The following is a 6,000-nucleotide window of genomic DNA, read 5'->3' on the forward strand; positions in this document are numbered from 1 at the left end:
CCACTGAGACAAATGTAACATTTGTGATATTGGGCTATATAAATAAACATTGATTGATTGATTGATTGATCACCAGCAGTAACACAAATATCAGCAAAAGTGTGTTTATGGAGTTGTTTATTTGTATTATATGTGCAGCAAGTATATAGAAGCAGCTGTTTGGGGAATCAGACAGACTCAAGCTATAATCGTTAGATATCTATTAAAAGAAAGGACACATACAAAATCAAATTCTGAAAGTAAGACACAAGTCTGTAGGATGGCAGTAAGCAGAGTGAAGGATGTTCCTGATCGCCGTTTTGCTTTCTCCAGCACCTAGGGGTGTCCAGGTGGATGGCAGCTCTGTCCTGATGATCCGCTGGAGTTAGGGGTCCTTCTCCAGCACCTCGGGGGGTCCAGGTGGATGGAGCTCTGTCCTGATGATCCGCTGTGCACTTTTCAGATTAGGGGTCCTTCTCCAGCAGATCCATTTCTCCAGAATTGTCCTAATTACAGAGAAAAACAAGAGAAAAATAAAAAAGTGAATTAATCATATTAAACACAGGGTTGCAAAAGTATTATTGCAAAATGTAACTAAGCATTTCAGACAAACAATCCTTAAGGGATCATTTAAAATGATGTACTGTTCTGGTTTTTAAAAAAATAAAGAGATGAAATGACAGTCACACGTGCATCCCTTTGACAGCACAAACTAACATCAAGCAAAAGGCTGCTGTCTATTTTTGATTGTCTTATTATTATGGGATTAGGATAAATTAAATAAACTTTAACCTAAATAAAAGATGATCAAATCTGGTGGAAATATTTAAAATAGGCTTTTCTTTTAGCCCTACCTCAAAGCAGCATGAGCTGAATAAAAAGGTTGGAATGTTGTCCCAAAGTTTAATAAACAGTAAAACATTGGAACATGTCAGAAACATAAATAAAGCTAACAGCAGACGTCAGGGTAGCATTTTATAAATCCCACCGTACTGTAGGCTATACCGGTCTAAACGTTTTCACTTTGGTCTATTTATGTAATATAATAATAATAATAATAATAATAGCTTCGATTTCTATAGCGCCTTTCAGGGGACCCAAGGTCGCTTCACAAGTAATAGTGCAAAGACAAACATAACAAAACAAAAGACAGACACACAGAACAACAGATCGATTTAGGGGCCGAAAGCCTTGGCAAACAGATGGGACTTGAGGGCCCTTTTGAAGGCTTCAAGTGTGGGGATGTTGCGTATCTCCGCAGGGAGAGCTTTCCAGAGGGTGGGGGCTGCCACACTGAAGGCTCTGTCCCCGTAGGTTCGCAGTTTGGTGCGGGGGGTGGTAAGCAGGCCAGAGTCTGAGGACCGCAGGTTCCGGGGTGGGGCATGTGGGTGAAGGATGTCCGATAGGTACTGGGGGGCAAGGGCATGGAGGGATTTGTAGGTAAGGAGGAGGATTTTGTAGGATATGCGGGACTTGACCGGCAACCAGTGTAGGTGGATGAGGGTGGGAGTGATGTGCTGCCACGGTTTTGTGTGCGTGAGTACCCTAGCAGCACAGTTTTGGACATACTGGAGCCTGTCCAGGGTTTTGTTGGGAACCCCGAACAGGACACCATTGCAGTAGTCCAAGCGGGTGGTGACAAATGCATGGACTAGGGTTTCAGCAACCGACTCTGAGAGTGACGGTCGGAGTCTGGCAATGTTCCTCAGGTGATAAAAGGCCGATTTGGTCACAGATTTGACGTGGGAATGGAAGGAAAGGGTGGAGTCGAGGATGACACCCAGGTTGCGGGCTTCAGGAGATGGGGAGATGGAGCAGCCGTCAACCTCGAGGACGAAGTCACCAACCTTCTGGAGCAGGGCCTTGGGTGCCACAACCATGAGCTCTGTTTTCATGCTGTTTAGTTTCAGATAGTTACATGACATCCATGCTTTGATGTCATGCAGGCAGTTGATGAGAGACTGAGGGGGGAGCTGGGAGGATGGAGTGGTGCTGAGATACAATTGGGTATCATCAGCGTAGCAGTGGAAGTTGAGTCCATGATGTCGGATGATCTGGCCGAGGGGGAGCATGTAAATGGTGAACAGGAGGGGGCCAAGCACAGAGCCCTGGGGTACACCGTGGTGGACTGGGGCCGGGGCTGAGTTTGAGCCACTGATGGAGACAAACTGTTTCCTGTTGTGGAGGTAGGATGTCAACCAGGACAGCGCTGTGCCAGTGACACCTAGGAGGTCTGAGAGGCGGGTGAGGAGGATGTTGTGAGAGATGGTGTCAAATGCTGCAGAGAGGTCCAGGAGGATGAGGATGCTGAGGCGGCCAGAGTCAGCAGCAATGAGGAGATCGTTGGTGATCTTGATGAGGGCGGTCTCAGTGCTGTGTTGCTGTCTGAAGCCGGATTGGAAGGGCTCATAGATCTCATTGTTGGACAGGTACTGATGGAGTTGGCCGGCGACCACTCTTTCCAGAGTTTTGCTGAGGAAGGGAAGGTTGGAGATCAGCCGGTGGTTCTGGAGGTCGTCGGGGTCCAGGCCAGGTTTTTTGAGTATGGGGGTGACTGAGGCCAGTTTGAAGCTGGTGGGGACTATACCAGGAGCCAGAGAAGCGTTGATGATGACCACCATGTAGGGACAGAGGGTGGGTAGGCAGTCCTTGACCAGGGCTGTGGGCATGGGGTCCAGGGAGCAGGTGGAGGTCTTGGCCAAGCTGACCAGTTTGGCCACTTGGAGAGCATCCACAGGGGAGAAGGAGGAGAGGTTGGAGTGGGAGAGGCGCGGCGCTTGGGGTGCATTACCAGGTGGCTGAGGTGCAGGTAGGGGGGAAGGGCCAGTCACCAGGAGCTGCTGATGGATGGCCTCGACTTTCGCCTGGAAGAAGTCAAGGAATTTGGAGCACAGATCGGGAGCCCCTGAGGGCTGAGGGGCGTCAGGGGGCCGTAGTAGGCGGTTGATGGTGGAGAACAGTCTTCTGGGGTTGCTTTGCTGAGCACCAATGAGACGGGAGTAGTAGTGAGTCTTGGCATGGGAGAGAGCTTCCTTATATGTTTTGATATGCTCACGAAAGGCCAGGAGGTGGACTGTGAGGCCAGTTTTTTTGGAGAGCCTCTCCAGCTGGCGACCAGAGGCCTTCAAACGGCGCAGTTCAGTGGTGAACCAGGGCGCAGGGCGGGTGAAGGAAACAGTCCGGGTTTTAATGGGGGCGAGAGAGTTGAAACTGAGGGATAGGGCAGTGTTGTAGTGGGCTACCAGGCCGTCCACGGTGGAGTCGGAGGGACCCGAGGCCATGTGGGTAGCTATCAGGTCGGATAGGGCCGGTGGACTCACAGTCTTAATGTTCCTAAACATATAGAGTATAACTTATCTATAACAGAGCCAAGATCTCTGTATGACTTTAATAAACTTCTGAATTGAATTAAAACAATAAGTGTAAACAACAGTGCAGTACGTCCAGCTAGCTAGTTAGCGTCACATATGTATCCGTATTTATTAACGAAAATGTACGTTTTAATGCCCCTTGGGTTTGACGTGTGTGACGTCAGTTAATTTAAAGTATGTTAAAAACCCAATACTCACATTTATTAGTGATTCCTCCGCTTGCGGCTGCTTTTAAATCCATTCTGCTGGGGAGACCGGAAGCCATTTAATTTGAAAAAAACTCCCTCTTCCCTGCGCGCATTGCACCCTGGGATATGGTAGGCCGCGGAGTGTACATCAGATGTATCCTTCAAATTGGGGAAAAGTAGGCTGCATTCGTGGGCCGCATTCGGAGCATAGACTGTATATATAAATGGACGTAGGGTCCGTGACGTCACCCATAGGATTCTGCAGAGTTGCGGTGAAGCCCTTAGTAGGCGGAGTCGGCCACTAACGGCTCGACAGTGACGTCAGAGTTCAACTCCCGCCTTCTCCAGCCTGCTCCAAATAAGGGCAAAGAGGCGGAGCCGAGGCGGGACCTGCTGCCACCGAGCTGGAAGTTCCAGAGCTAGCTGAAGCTACCAAGCTAAGCTAACATGCTCCCCATCTGCACGCTGCCGTCGCATTTTGCGTTTCTAAGGTAAGCGGACATGAAACTATTCAGCAAAACTATAAATAATAATCTAAGTTATTGAGTTTTAACATAATACTTCAGAATCTTAAAACCCCTTAACGTTTGTATGCAATTGTGCTAAATTCAACACTGGAATCAAGCAAATATTAATATGTTTGCATGACATTAGTTATTTATATTTTGATATCACTTAACTATACGTTTAATACATTTAAGTCAAGCTAAGGTACATGTGATGGTAGCTAGTTAGCGCTCTTACCTGTGAGGCCTCCTCCAAACAGCATAATAACCAGACTGTATCATTACAACTAAGTACCAGTTATAGATCCTTGACTTTAGACAAACAATTCAAAAGACAAAATGTATTTAAAGACCAATCTTTATTTGAATGTGCCTCTTAACCTGAGATATTAGTTATACAGTAATAGTATTGACAATCTAAAAAAACTGAGCAACTCAACAGTCAACTTTATGTTTCTTATTGTCTAAAGCATTTATTATTTTCATTTTCCCCCTCTCATATTCAGTGTGGACGGATTGAGACAGCATGGTGTCCAGAGAGCAGCAGAGTCTTCAGGGAGAAACCTCTGTGTGATGGACGTCCTGTCTGTTGGTTTGGAGAGGACTGAGGGTCTTTCTTCTGCGAGGAGGACCAGGCCTGATGAAGGAGCCCATGCTGGGCAAAGCTGATACCAACTGCACAGGCCTAGTCGGTCACTTTATTTGACTAAATGTGTTTAATACATTTAATAGGTTTACACCTTCTGTCCATATGTGCTTTTTATTTGAAACATTTGATTAACTTTTGGTTCACATTTTAATAAATTGTATTTGTATTTGCACTCCTTTTGTCCATTATTCTTACTGAAAATGTTAGATTACACATTCACATCTGACTGAAGATTGGCCCCATTTATTTGTGACGTTGCAAAACAAGGTACATGTTGTGAAGCTCATAAAGTGAGGCAAATAGAAATAATCAGCTGATGGAGTGTAGATGTGGAAATAGCTGCATTCGATCAGCTGACTGTTTTTACAATAAAAGTAGTTTCTTAGTGAATGTCCTGTACTGGTCTTAAAATCTCATAACATCAGCTTTTAATGTTCCTCTTGGATGTTCTTCTTGACCCTCAGAGAAGGAGAAAATGTTGTGTCTTTCAGGCATGTCCTTTCCTAACAAAAATGACAGGAAACATAAAACATATTATTGCAGAACAAGTGTGTTATTTATGAAAGCGGTGTGTTTGTGTGTTTAGGGGCTGTAGATATCTTTTTTTTTTTTATTTCAACAATGAGCTACAAAGACAATCAGATTATGAATGAACAGTATGAAGTTCATCAACATTGAAATATATGTTATTATCAAAATAATATTTAACTGTCAAAACGTAGTGCAACTGTAGAAGCTTGCTCTGTTGTCTCACTGAAAGAATAACTTTTACCACGTTTTTTACAGACAATATTGAGAGATAAATAGTAGCAGTTCTCACTATGTGTTAAATATCTTTGCCTTCAATACATTAAATTAGAAAGCTGACAAAGTCATATTGCTAAATATCTAAATGTAACTTTTTCCATGGAAAAAACCCTCAACTTAACTGATGTGTAGGTGATCTAGTATTTAGTATTGTTTAATGGAATGTATATCAGTGTATTCAAGTCAATACTTCATTCATTTAAACCAATATCTTTCTTGATTCTTTGTACAGTATGAAAAAAGAGTCTTTGTACCTGTGCTGAAGTTCACTGCTGTGAGGAGTCCAGTTCTGTCTCTCACTCTCTGTTCCAGCCTGTCTGCATCACCTGGACACCTTAAACAAACAGATATATATATATATGTAAAGTACCATGTGTACAAACAATATAACTGATTCTCTTCTGTTGAACATGTTGGATTGTGTATTGTCCGAGTCAGGGGCCTTTTTATTTTACTGTAACTTTGGTAGTTGTGTTACCAATGCTTACTGTTTATTTGAT

The sequence above is a fragment of the Gymnodraco acuticeps genome, unplaced genomic scaffold (genome assembly GCF_902827175.1).
Source record: "Gymnodraco acuticeps unplaced genomic scaffold, fGymAcu1.1, whole genome shotgun sequence".
NCBI lineage: Eukaryota > Metazoa > Chordata > Actinopteri > Perciformes > Bathydraconidae > Gymnodraco > Gymnodraco acuticeps.